Raw genomic sequence first — 15,045 nt, 5'->3', positions numbered from 1 at the left:
GTAGCAATAAGAGTACACTAGGCCTGCACTGATAAGATGACGAGCCCTTTGCAGTGACCTAGATCCGTAACATCATATGAGATTTACTAGGATTGACGACCCTAGAATGGATCATTGCTTGGGAATTGATATAAGGGAGGTACCTTAGCTTCCCAATCCTGCTGTATGAAAAGGACTAATAAGAACTTGGTAAACATGCTCATGCACCGCACTAAGTGTGCGTTTGGCGTAGCAGGTTAAGCACTAAGGAAGTGTTTCATGCGCAATCGTAAGATGAAGTTACTGAGGGAGCACATGCGAGGGCATGCATCATTATTTCATATCATTCTTTCATTAATCACAGTACTTAGGGATGTTTGCTTGTATTGCATTATCATTACTGCTTGACTGAATTGATAACATGTTAACCTTTGCTCCATGGTTCCACTGAGTTGATCACTCACTCCCACGTTACGGGACGATGTTTTTAACACCCACCAGACTCTGTCTTAGTTGCAGGTGATGGCGATGCGTATGAGGCGGAGCCGGACTTTTATGATGATGAGGAGGGTTTCTCCTATATGCAGCTATCAGGCGGGTCTATGTAGATCATGTTCTGATCGACGAAGTTATAGGGATGCTGATTAGATGCCATTACACTTGCTATTTTGCACCTTTGGAACACCCATGTATCTTCATTTTGTTCATTTTTGGAGTATACATGTATATGTTTAACCTGGTAACATGATCATACGTCGGAGACCTACTATAGTTCATATATCTTATACATCTATTACAGTCTTCCGCTTACAAAAATTCACTTGTCTCTGGAGTATGATATGCTGTTTTGGTATAATCTCATCGATGTTTAATGCACTAATACGGACAACATTTAATCATCATTATCTATGTTACATAAGTGATGCATTGGAACTCGGGAGTCGAGTCTATGCTCGACCCTCGATTTTCAAGGTGTTACAATAACTCTCTTCAATGCTTACTATTTTTTAGTTGGGTATTACCTTTTTTCACTTGAACATGATGGAAAAATTCCCCAGGCTTGATTCTTAGCACTCTCGATAATCATCAAGTTAACACCATAGTATCAAACTTTAACCCAAAAAGTGTAAGGTAGATATGAATTGTGAAAATTCGTGACTTAATCAATATTTAAAATGTTTCCTGCTGAAAATTAATAAGAAGAACTCAACTTTGAAATTTACCAAATAACTAGATCTAGGCTTCAAAAATTTTCATCACTAAGTGCCTTATCATTCTATATTCGGATTAATTAAGAAGTGCTTGAATTCACATAATAAATCTTCTAATTTTATTTTTTTCAAAAATTTAGCCCAAAATCTAAAAATTTAGCACATGAATTGAAGAATTTTCTAAAGAAAATCCCATCCCTCAACCTAAATGATACATTATCCTAAATGTTAGAAACATCAACAATAAAATCAACGTGAGAGCAATCTAATTGTAAAAAGTACAGGATAAAGAGTACCTAAAATGACTATTATGTAGAAGTTCTTGAATTCTTTAAATTGGTGTAAAAATACAGAACACCTAAATTACTAAAACAAATTAGTCCTGTTGATACAAAAATCTAGTTAACCCTTGTTAGGCCCTCGAGTACCTGCACATAAAGAAAACAAATGAGACCCTGGCTACAGTAGGGGACCCTCCGATGCCAAAGTCAGATAGGCAAACTAGGTTTAGTAGAGCATAAGGTTTTTGGGTGTGATTTATGCATTAGGTTATGTATACCTTTCACCATTAGAGAGTCTCTTATTTATAGTTGATAGGTGTGGTAGCGTAGATAGCAATCTTCCTATTTAGTAGGTGTATATTGTAGAGGGAATCGTATCCCGAGCATGTCGTGATTATCTTTCGAGATCTTCAGTTGAGATCTCGGGCAAATCTGTGTCGCGGTTATTTTTTGAGATCTTCGACTGAGATCTCAGATAGATCTCTTCGACAAGGTCTGAGTAGTTGGAGTCAGAGGAAACATGTAGTAAGAGGCCAAGGTTGAACACTTGAGGTGACCTACATAACCATCCCGAGGAGTAGTTTACCGACTTGGATTCTCTAGTGAGCCATGGTCAAGTTTTCTATTAACATTGAGTGGATCGCCGACCTGACGACCTGCCCTTGGACGTTAGATCTGAGCACTTAGATCGAGCTCCCTTATAATATAGGTAAAATTAAGGATGACCATTCTCTTCATCTTATCGTACGGTGAAGGGATTCCCTGAGTGTAACAGCTCAAAGTTTTACCTCGGGAGCCTTTACCAAGAGATGATTCGAGCAATAGCTCAAAAATGGATGGGACCATGGAAAGGCGCGATGTTTGATGAAGTTGAGACACTTTATCTTTTCATGGTCGAGCTCGAGGAATAAGCGATTTCCCCAGCAGTGGGTTACTGCTTTCGGGCCATTGAGGAGCTTCTTGATCATGGTTGGCGCTTGCTGATCATACGACAAGTCTAGATGTCTGAGCTGGCCCCTTCTTTTTAGCTAGTATTTTTACCCATAACAGTAGCCCCCCTACTTCCGAGCTTATGCAGTAGGCTCAGGAAGTAAGTCAGTAAAGCGGGGTCGAACTATATTACACGTGGGGTGTCGAGCCTACTTATTATTAATGTTGAATAAGGCGGTAGGCGTGGGGATCGAAGTGGATTCACAATCATGGTAAACGCGCTCAAGGTAATGTGTAATGGCAAGGCACTTGTTCGGCTCCCGACCAATGGGGCATGAATGCGTGGCATCTCCTGGGAAGACGAGTTACCCATTGAGTGAGGAGGCTCTATGTGGTCATACGCAGGTGTCAATGAGCCTTTTTTGCTGTCACATTAAATGCAAGTAGTCATTGCTGCATAGCTGAATCCTCTATAAAAGGTTGATACCTTAGCAATGTGGAGGCATTTGCTTCCATGCCTTTCTCTACTTCTGCCACCCCCCCGGTCTTGGCGATTTTCGATAAGTTGGAATCCTTTCTCTTTGGCCATCTTTGCATCTTCTCTGATCTTCTTCCTTCCTCCCTACCCTTTTATTTCTTGTGTTATTTCCATTTTATGACAAAAAACATTGGATTCATCAGACAACTGGGATGAATCTACTACATTCTAAGGCAATTCAGAGCCAGAGGACTAAGATTGGTCGGAGGGAGCTTTACGCGATCCACCATCCCCAATCATGACGATGAGTGGTGGGGAGATCACGCCCATTCTGAGGGTGAAGGTTGCAACTCAGTCCTTTGTCGAGCAACCTGCGAGAGTTGAGGCGGAGTTAGCTCCAGTAAGGGAAGAGGCATCCCCATCTTCCACGGAGTCTGAGCAAGTCAACCCAATTAGGTCGAGTCTGAGGAAGCCCGAGCTGGTGCAAATCAAGTCGCAGTACCACATTCTGAACTTGGTGGTACTTTGAGCTCCCACACTTGGCGAACTTCTGAGCGATCCTAAGGAGGGCGAAGTAGCGGTGTATCGGGTCGCCCTGTAGTGTGGCCTAAGGCTCCCTTTCCACCAGATCATTAGGGAGGTTATTTTGTGTCTAAACCTAGCCCCTGGCCAGATAATACCAAATGCCTAGAGGGCTTTAGTGAGGTCTTTCATTCTATGGTTCCAGCTCGCGCAACTCGAGCTGACCGTGGATGAATTCCTTCACATGTACCAAGTGAAGGCCAACCATTTCCATGAGGGTTGGTACTATTTTTCATCCTAGCCGAAGAAGGATAAGGGCATCATTACAGACACCCCGACCTCCAATAAAATATGGAAGAATAAGTGGTTTTGGGTGTCAGGGAACTGGGAGGCTCTGGCGACTGCTAGGCTATAACATTGGGTTCTAACCCGCGTTGCCCAACCAAGTCGGGTACATTGGAACTATTGTTTTCTTTTAATTTACATTCTTAATTTTCTTCTAACTATTGTGGTCTTTAGCAACTTTGCCCAAGCGTCTAGCCTTAGTGACCTACTCGGAGCGTAGTCGAATCGTGCACGCGAGGCAGGTGGAGGCTTCCACGAGATCTTAGAAGCTATTGATAACCCCTAGGCTCCTCTATCTGTCAAGCCTTGCCCCATCTATGCCAGGTAACTTCGTGTGATTTCTTCAGGAGTTCGGGAGTTACGTGGTTTCTTTCGTTACTGATCAATAGCTTTTACTGTGTAGATATGGCCGATCAGCCTCCTTTTAGTAGACGAGTTCGAATTCCTTCTAACACCGAACTAGCTTAGAAGAAGTCTTCTAAGAGGAGATCGATCATCCCTCCTACCAAGGCAGCGGGAGAGAAGTCAAGGTCGAGTTTGGACCAGCTCGCGAGAAGGTAGTCGAGCTCGGCTGCTAGTAAGAGTAGCGCTTTAGTGGCTCTTGGCACCACTGTTCACAACCCCAAGTGTAGGGTCGCGATGTAGTAATAACTCAGTAAGACCGAGGTCGAATCCACAGGGACTAAACTTGTAAATATTCTGAAATTAACTAGAATTAGAACTAGAAAAAGATATAAATTGAAATCTGAATAATTGAGAGTAATGGTGAATAATGTTGATTAAAACTTATAAATTTAAAGGTGGGAACTAGGGTGCCAAGGATCCACTAAAAGCTATCAAGATGCTACCTTACTTGATTCAAGGAACACAATTGGAATTGGAGTCTTATCCTATCCAATTGGAAGATAAAGCAATTAAAATCAAATCTGAACTTTTCATTGACCTAATTCTCAATGAAGGAGAATTGTGATGATTGAAAGGAATTCCATCACCCTACCATGCCCAAGAGACGATGGTGAACAACGGGATTTACCAATCTTACTATCTCAAAACAGGAAAAGAAGATATCCAAAGCTATCCAAGCATCTATTGTAATTTAAATCACAATAAATTGTAGAAAACTGAAAATATTCCTTTAATATCAAACTAGAAATCAATGAAGTTCAATAAGAACAAGAATCAAAGAAAAATAAATATCCAAACATGCTACAAGCTTCACCTCTTAGTCCTAGCTAAGAGGTTTAGCCAACCATAGACATGATTGAAACCAAATCTCTTAAAAAAATCATGAAAAATAAACTAAGGAAGAAGAAAAACTCTTTGACGGCTACTCCACCCTTATATATGCTCCTTGAGACCTTTCCAAACCCTAGAAGATGTTTTAGAGCATCCTAGGGAGTCCTATTTATAGTTATGGAACTCCAACTTTCACATCGGGTTGGAAAATTCTAAAAATCGCCTCAAATTTACGTACTCTGCGCAGTTTTCTAAAATATACTGGGAGTTTAAACAGCCTCAAATTTACACACTTTGTGCAATTTCCCAAAATATATTAAAGTTTCAGAATATGCTTTTTCAAAACAATTTCAGGGATATGTTTGTTTTCTAGACAATTTCAGGATTCCTTTTCTTCACTTCAAATCTTTGATTCTCTTCATTCCTCGCTTGGTTTTCTTGGATCTTTGGCATGTGAATTCTTCATTAATGACTTCCAAATCTTCATTTAGTAATCTTTTAAGCAAAAAATCTTCCTTTTAGCATCAATTTCACCTTAGGCTCTCGAAATCATCTCGCACATGAAAACATGCATAATTAAATCGATTAAGTATTATCATGTTTATAAAACCGAGGTATAAATAGGGGAAAATATACAATATTTAACACTCAACACACCCCCCAGCCTGCATTTTGCTAGTCTCGAGCAAAACATGTGTGAAGTGATCTTCAACCTTCAATGTTCAAATCACTTTCAAAAAATAATCTTTTATGTAATCAAGTTTGAATGAGTACAATCTAAAGAAGTGAGAGTGCAATTTTGAAAACTTGACAGCCGAATCACATGAGAAATCAATTAAAAAGTTTCTTTAGCAATCATTTAAGAGTATAAGTTCATATATCAAAACTTTTCAATGTGCTTAATGAATTCTGTTATGGGGAAATCTGAATAAGGACAATCAGGGTCGTCCCAAGCTATCCGAATCAATTGTTAGGGCCTCGGAAGGAGAGCATCGCATCAAATGCAAGCTGACCTCTAGATTACGACTATAAGTGGGCTGAGACGAGCTCTCGTCTTCATCCTTATCCTCATCTAACGACAGCATTCAATGAACAGTCGAGCTGTGTACATTCGAGTTTGAGGCAAATTATTCGACTAACCCCGAATGCTAGTACTTGGCTTCAAGTCTAAATAAGATGAGGCTGAGCCCAGGTGAGGACACTCCGAGTGCCGAGCCAGGAGACTAACCTAAAGAAGAACGTGACCAAAGATCTTGCCCAGGGATACGTGCCCTTAAGACACAATACGCTACACCTAGAGATAGTAGATAATATCTCCACGATTATAATATCCGCATGATTGAGTAAATCATGCCGAGATTGACGGATGTGATCCTCTCTACCCACAGGTACAAATACCAGGGGACCCCATTGCAACAGCTATGTAATATCTCGGACCCTCTCACAACACTACGTAACTTAGACCCAAATTCCCTAGCCTGACTTATGCATCGCAGGGTCCCCTGTTTAAACCAAGGTCTCATTTGCTCACCTTTTTGTGCAGGACTAGGGTTCATTGCGAGTTCTCAACATTAAGTGGAGGGTGGTTCAGATTCTGAACTCAACATTTTTTGATGCCGTCTGTGGGAAAGTGAACAAAAAGCTAGAAGGTTTTATCAGAAATGGAAAGGAGAAAGAAGGTTACAGCAGTGGAGCCTCAACCTAGCAGACAACATCAGTCTTCTTTGTTACTACATATCGAATTGGCTCCAATAGGGCCATCCCAATGGACTCAGAGCTAAGGAGGAAAGTACAAAGCACTATAAAATGAAGTCCAGATGTTGAAGGACGAAATCAGCTGAATGAAGGTGCAACAAAACCAACAACCACTTCTTAACATGGTGGAAGTCACCTCAGTACCCGAGGAACGACCACAGTAAGTCAGTTCTCGGGCCAAAGGGTCCCAGGTAAAGTCCACACATGCTTCCAACCCTACGCACAATGTAGTGTCTTAGAACCGGTTTGCCCGAGTCCCAGATCTACTTGGGATGCAGAGCCATCCTATATGTCCGTCACTTCGGCTCTGGCCCCCACTGACCTACGCCATCGGCTGGAGAGGAGAAGACAAGGCAGAGAGCCCAAGGCAATGGAGGCCCCCAAGAGACAGTAGCATCAGAATCCTTGAGAAGCTCTACTTAAGGAACTCTGTGACCAATTCAAGACATTTCAGAAGAATCAACAGTCTACATCTGTCCCGCCTGTAGTCCAGGCGTTGATGGAAGAGACCGAGCCTCCCTTCACCTCAGAAATAATGGGTGAGGTGATGCCACCGAGGTTCAGGATACCTCCCGTCATCCAATTCTCTGGGTCTGGAGACCCGTTAAAGCATGTTGAGTCCTACCATTCGTGGATGCAGATCTAGTCGTCCACGGATGCAATAATGTGCGGAGCTTTCTCAATAACCCTCTCCAGGTCTGCTTGGAGTTGGTATCGACAGATTAAATCAAAGTCAATCAGCTCCTTCGTAGAGCTTAACAGATTGTTCCTTACCCAGTTCATCTCTGGTAAGAAAAGTCAAAAACCAACTACCCATCTACTTACCCTCAAACAGGGGAACAAGGAGTCACTGAAAGACTTCATTACCCACTTTAACGAAGAGGCGTTATTAGTGGAAGACTATAATGACAAAATGGCACTCTCTGCCATGTTCGACGGGCTTAGAGAGGGAAAGTTCACCTTCTCAATCGGGAAGAATCCATCGACCACCTTGGCTGAGCTCATCAATAGGATTTAGAAATATACTAATGCCAAGGAGTTCTCCAACTCCCATAAGAACATTCAAGTAGCTGAGTAGTCATCTAAGGAGGACCGACCGAGGAACGAAGAGCCTCAGTCATCAGCAAGAGGCCTGACGATCGAGCCACTCATGAGCACCGACCAAGTAGGAAACCTGAGAGCAAGTTTCGCTCGTATACCCCCCTCAACACATCTCCTAAGAAGATTTTATTAGACATCAGGGATCAGAAACTCCTGCACTGGCCAGTTTGCATGAAGACCGATGCAGAACAGTGAGACAAGAGTAAGTACTGCCATTTTCATCATGACTATAGTCACAATACGAGCGATTGTGTGGATCTCAAGGATGAGATCGAGACCCTCATCCGTAAGGGTCATCTGCGATGATACGCCAAGGAAGAGAAGTCAGCTCGAAGAGAAGAGCGACCGAGTAAAACTGTGGAAGAACCTGCCAAGATCCGCACCATCTATGGCAGTTCATCTGGTGGAGGTTACTCGAATAGGGCTCGTAAAGCCTACTCTCGGAGCTCAGACCGTGAGCATTACGTCCACTTGGCTGAAAGGCCAAGGAAAGAACTCCGAGTGAGCCCCTATAATCTTACCTTTACAGAGGAGGACGCACGTAGAATTCAGCATTCACACGATGATGCCCTCATGGTGGCTATGACTATAACTAACCACAAAGTTTATCGCATCTTGGTCGACACCGGGAGCTCGACCGACGTCATCTACTCTGAGGCATTCGAGAGGATGGGTATCGACAGGTCATGCCTTAGACCTATGAAGACTCCCCTACACAACTTTACCAGGGATAAGATGATCTCTAAGGGAGTCATCTCCCTTCCTCTGATAGCAGGAGAAGGACAACATCAAGTCACACTCCTGGTAGACTTTTAGCATCAAGTCACACTCCTGGTAAACTTTCTTGTTGTGAATGTGTCGTCGGTGCACAACGTAATTCTGGGTCGACCTTCCCTTAATGCGATGAGGGTGGTTGTGTCCACTTATCACCTTATGATGAAGTTTCCCGCCAAGGGAGGGGTAGGATACCTTTGAGGGTATTAGCATGAGGCTCAGAGGTGTTACGCAATAGTTGTAAGAAAGGGTTCAGTGAAGCAGACCCTCACTGTTAACATCCTCGACCCCAGAGCTCCTGTAGAAGACTCCATGGAGGACTTGGTGACCATCGCACTCAAGGAAGCCGGCCAGAGCAGAATGGTTCTGCTCGGATCGTCGCTGAATTCAAAGCATCGGTCTCAAATGCTAGCTTTCTTACCGCAGCACAAAGATGTCTTTGCATGGTCACATGAAGATATGCTGGGGATTTCCCCCAATGTTATGGTCTAAAGGCTGAATATGGATCCAGTGAAACAGAAGAGAAGACCGTTCGACGCTGAGAGGTACTTAGCCATAGTAGATGAAGTGTCGAATTCATTAAAGAAGTACATTATTTAGACTGGATCGCTAACGTGGTCCTTGTGAAGAAAGCCAACGGGAAGTGGCGGGTCTATGTGGACTATTCGAACTTAAACTAGGCCTGCCCCCAAAGAAAACTTCCCTCTACCTTGAATTGATCAGCTGGTGGAGAGCACAGCCGGGCACAAGCAGCTCTCATTCCTAGATGCCTACTCTGAGTATAATCAAATCATCATGCATCCTCCAAATAGGCAGAAGATGACCTTCGTCATGTATAAAAGTCTCTGCTATTACCAGGTCATGCCCTTTGGCCTGAAGAACACTGGAGTGACATATCAGAGGTTAGTGAACTAGCTGTTTGCCAAGCAGATTGGTCAGACCATGGAAGTCTATGTCAACGACATGCTGGTGAAGAGTGTCAGAGTGTCCAACCACATCGCAGACCTCGGAGAGACCTTTTCGATTCTCCAGGAGTACCGCATGAAGCTGAATCCCTCTAAGTGCACCTTTGGAGTTGGCTCAGGTAAATTCCTCAGATTTCAAGTCAGTTAAACAAGCATTGAGGGGAATCTCGAAAAGATCAAGGCGTTGCTTGACATGAGCTCGCCTCGGACGATAATGGAGATCCAATGTCTTACCAGTCAGGTAGCAGCGCTCGGTCGATTTATATCCTGAGCTACCGATAAGTGCCTCCCCTTCTTCCAGTAGTTAAAAGGTCACAAGAAGGCTAAGTGGACGTCGGAGTATGAGCAAGCCTTCTAGCAGTTGAAGCAATATCTAGGTTCACCTCCCCTGTTATCCAAGTCGAAAGAGGGCAAACCCCTATTCCTATATCTGACAGTTTCTGCCTCGGTCGTCAATTCTACACTCATCAGAGAAGTGGGGGTCAAGCAGCACCCTATCTGCTATGTAAGCAAAGCAATGGTACCCACCGAGACTAGAAACCTGATGATAAAGAAGTTAGCACTCGGCTTGGTCTCCTTAGCACGGAGGTTGCACCCGTACTTCCAGGCACATACCATTATTGTACAGACTAACTCCCCCCTCTGGCAAGTCCTCCAAAAGCTTGAGTTATCAAGTCGATTAACTAAGTGGGTGATAGAGCTCGGGGAGTTCGACATCCAATATCGTCCTAGGACCGCAATTAAGGGCCAGACTATGGCCCACTTCATAGCAGAATTCACTACCCCAGACGGTAGATGTGGGCGAGGGGGCAGTTTTCATGACCCCACCAGTTCTCCCGCCTATCTAGGATGCAGAATTAAAGTAAAAATGGATACTGTATGTGGATGGATCATCCAACTCTAAGCGTGCCGAGGCGGGGATTGTCTTGGTGGCACCTGATGCGACCTCCATTCAGTATACAATCAGACTCAGCTTCAAAGCCTCCAATAATGAGGCAGAGTATAAAGCCTTGATGACCGGACTTAGATTGGTAGCTAGTTTAGGGGTTCAATCTCTTGAAGTACGGTGCGACTCTTAACTCATCGTAAACCACATCTCCACCAAGTATGAGGCCAAGGACGCAAGGATGGTGTCTTATCTGGCCGAAGTCAGGAAGCTGATAGAAAGATTTTAGACCTACTTCATCAACCCCTTGAGGGGTCAACTATCCACGAATGACGTGCATCAATCAACAAATTCTATTTACTTTCCATAACATACTACTATTTCATAATGTTAGCCATGCTCATCACCTTAAGTTTTACTGAATAATCAAGTACTGATTCTGAACTTATCACCTTTTCCTTCTTTTTTCAGTTTTTGACTTTATATCGATGGTCCCTTTTATTTATTCATTTTTTCAGACTTTTCATTCATTTTTAGTCCTTTCATCATACATGACCTTTTTGTCAATCTCTCTATTTTTTAACGGGTTCTTTTCATCTTTTTAAGATAGATAAAATTCTTCAGACTTAATTCTCGATATCTATCAATGATACACATACTAACAATGAGAAATTCTAATACAATTCATAGAAAGCAATTTGAATGTGGCTTGTGACTTAGATTAACATGATATTCAAACTTCCTCTTAATCAATTAAATGCAAGAATTTAGACAATAGTCTACTCAATTGATCAAACTCCAACAATTCAAAGTTCAATCTCCATCTTATCATCATTCTTAAAGCATTCTTAATTCCACAAATTATCATTTCCCAAACATGTTCTTAACTTGAAATTTTAAAAATTTTCACAATTTTTGCTCAAAACTAAGAAAACATTTATTAGTTTATCTAATCCACACGCCCCAACTTAAAACCTCTAATGTAAAAGATATGAGCATGCAATGCACATGAGACAACGAAAAGAAATGGGAAGTGATGGGAAGATAATACCTGAAGAAGGAGAATTTAAGCTTTTCCAAAGTTCTTAATATGTAAATGGGTTAACACAAAGACTAAACAAACTGAAATCAAACTATCCTAATCCTAAATCATATGAAAGTAATAAACCTAACTAAACCTCCATCAGACTAGGAGGTCAATCCTGGTACACAAGATAAGTTAAAGGCATGGAAATGTCCTCTGAATCAAACTTCTCAACAAATGGCTTGAGACGATGTCCATTCACTTTGAAAACATTGTCATTTGTCAGATTCTTTATCTCAACGGCCCTATGAGGATAGACATTATTAACAGTGAAAGGACTGGTCCAACAAAATTGAAGTTTTCCTGAAAAAAGATGTAACCGAGAATTATATAGGACTTTTTTACCGGTTATGAATAACTTCTGAAGGATGTTCCTGTCATGAAACACCTTCATCCTGTCCTTGTAAATTCTCGAGTTCTCATAAGCGTCGTTCTAGATTTCCTCAAGTTCTTTTAATTGGAGCTTACGCAGAGAGCCAGTGTTGTCCAAGTTAAAGTTCAGATTTTTGATAGCCTAATAGGCTCTATGCTCCAGCTCCACAGGCAAGTGGCAGGCTTTCCCATAGACGAGTCTAAACGGAGACATTCTAAAGGGGGTCTTAAAAGCTTTGCGGGAAGCCCATAAAGCATCAATCAAATAGATTGACTAATCCTAACGACTAGGGTTAACCTTTTTTTCAAAATTTGTTTAATTTTTCTATTGAAAATCTCAGCTTGCCAGCTTGTCTGCAGGTGGTATGGAGTGCTCACTTTTTGAGAAATGCCATATTTCTTCATTAAGTTCTCAAATGGCCTATTACAAAAGTGTGAACCTCCATTACTAATGATGGCTCGAGGCGTTCTGAACCACGAAAGGATATTTTCTTTTAAGAATCGAATGACCATTTTATGATCATTATTCCGGCACGGGATCGCTTCAACCCACTTAGTGACATAGTCTATTGCTAACAAAATATAAATATTCCTAAAGGATTGGAGGAATGGTCCCATGAAATCGATGCCCTAGCAATCAAATGCTTCAATGATAAGAATGAGGTTCAGTAGCATCATATTTTTATGGGACAACCCTCCTAATTTCTGACAACACTCACAAGCTTTGCAAAACTCATGAGTATCTCTGAACATTGTGAGCCAGTAAAAGCCACACTGCATAATTTTGACCATAGTCTTTTTAGTAGAAAAGTAACTACTACTGACCTGAGATTGATAGAAGGAGATGACACTCTGATGTTCATTGTCTGGCACACATCTCCTTAGAATTTGGTCTAGGTAATATTTAAACAAATAAGGATCATCCCAAAAAAACTTACGTACCTCAGCGAAGAACTTTTTCTTATTTTGTGCGGTCCAATATATTGGTGTGAAACCTGTAACAAGATAATTTGTAATGTGAACAAACCAAGGTAATTGGGAGAGTTTAAACAATTGTTCATCAGGGAACATATCGTTTATCAATGTCGGCTCAAGGGAATAAGGTAGGTCAAGTCGAGAAAGGTGGTCGATCACTACATTTTCTACTCCTTTTTTGTCTCGTATTTCAATATCAAATTCTTAAAATAAGAGGATTCATCTTATCAGGCAGGGCTTGACATCTGTCTTAGAAAGCAGATACTTTAGTGTCGCATGGTCCGTGTCGATGATGATCTTAGATTCAATCAGGTAGGACCTAAATTTGTCCAAAACGAACACTACGGCTAAGAGTTCCTTCTCCATAGTAGAGTAGTTCATTTGAGCAAAATTTAAAGTTCTACTTGCATAATGAATAACATAGGGCTTCTTTTCTTTTCTCTGACCTAACACTGGCCCAATAGCATAATCAGATGCATTACACACAATCTCAAAAGAGATGCTCCAATCAAGTGGCTGCATGATAGGTGCGGTAGTTAACATGCCCTTGAGATTAGGGAAAGATTCTTAGCATTGTTTAGTCCACTCATATAGTACATCCTTTAGAAGTAGATTGCATAAAGGACAAGAGAGATGACAACAGTATTTTATGAATCGTCTATAAAATACGGCGTGTCCTAGGAAGGATCTGTAAGTGCTACGATGTATAAAACACCCTTTGTTGTCAAATTTTGATGAGACAAAACAATTCAAAGTGTAACTTGTTCATATGATGGAAAGTTCACCTTCAAGCTTAAGATGATAGAAAGTTTACCTTCAAGATCACATGAAGTTAGAAAGTGCAAGACCACATGAAGTTGATAAGTGTAAGACATCAAGATCAAGTATACTTCAAGATCAAACTCTACTTCATGATCAAGCTAATAAATTTACTTCAAATAGAAGATCTGAAGCTGGTGAAGATTTGAGTTCAATGTCCAACCTTTCAGGTATATATGACCCTATAAAGACCCTACGTTTAGTTCATTTCTTATGCATATTATCTACAGGTTATTATACTTTGAATAGGTTTAAATTCGACTAGTCCTAGCCTATGTTCGACTAGTCCAGACTTTGGTTCGACCAGTCCTAGTTTCAAATTCAAATTTTGAGTTTTTCTAGTAGAGCCACAACCAGTCGAGCACCTTGCTCGACCAACCGTGGACACTGGCTGGACCAATCGTGGACCACTTAACTTAAATTCCAGCAATATTTTTATGGGTCCCACGACTGGTCGTGGGCCATGCTTAACTAGTCGAGCAAGCCACTTGACCAGTCGTAGGTCGATTTTATCCGATCGTGACAAAAAATTTGAAATTTAGTTGAACCTTAGACCAGTCGAAGGAACCGATTTTTACCCTATAAATAGAGGTATTTTCACATTCTAAATCATTCAGAAAAGCCATAGAAAGCTTCTACCTTGAGAGAAAAATCCCCGTCATTATCAAGCTATAGTCCAGTAATTTAATATTCTTTATTAGCTTATTTATTTTTGTAATTCCTTGATCTCATTATTGTGAATCTGATTTTATTTTAAAGGGAGTTCTTACTCTACCTTTTGAGATCCAAGGAATTCAAACAAGTAGCCCAAGGTTTAAGATAATTTAAAATCTATTTAGAACCTAGAATCCTTAATTATATTTGTTAGACATTAAACATCTACACATCAAGCAAAGTGATTCTACGGGCTACATCAAGCAACGTCTTCAAAGAAGAAGATAAGTATTTTATTTATTTGTTATTTGGTTTATTTGAGATATCCAGGAAAATCTTTATTGTGGTTTTAACTGAGATGGCCAGAAAATCTCAGTGTGTGGGGTTTGTGATTGTGATAGCCCATTTGAAAACACAATTGTAGAGGTTTTAAGGTGAACTTGAAAAAACCTTATTTTATAGTGAAAGCCAATATCACGTAGGTTGTGATTATTGGGAGTGGAGTAGGTGTGACTGTTTGAGAACAGTTGGTGTACACACCGAACCACTATAACTCTTGGTGCTTGTGGTGAATAATGATGTATGTGATGGATGTGTGCTAAATATTTGTAATCTTTCTTTTCATGTACATGTGGTGAATGGTTGTAATAGATAACTTACTTTATTTGCCTCTTATTT

The sequence above is a fragment of the Magnolia sinica genome, chromosome 8 (genome assembly GCF_029962835.1).
Source record: "Magnolia sinica isolate HGM2019 chromosome 8, MsV1, whole genome shotgun sequence".
Taxonomy (NCBI): Eukaryota; Viridiplantae; Streptophyta; class Magnoliopsida; order Magnoliales; family Magnoliaceae; genus Magnolia; species Magnolia sinica.
The sequence above is the reverse complement of the archived record's forward strand: the minus strand, read 5'-3'. Positions refer to the sequence as shown.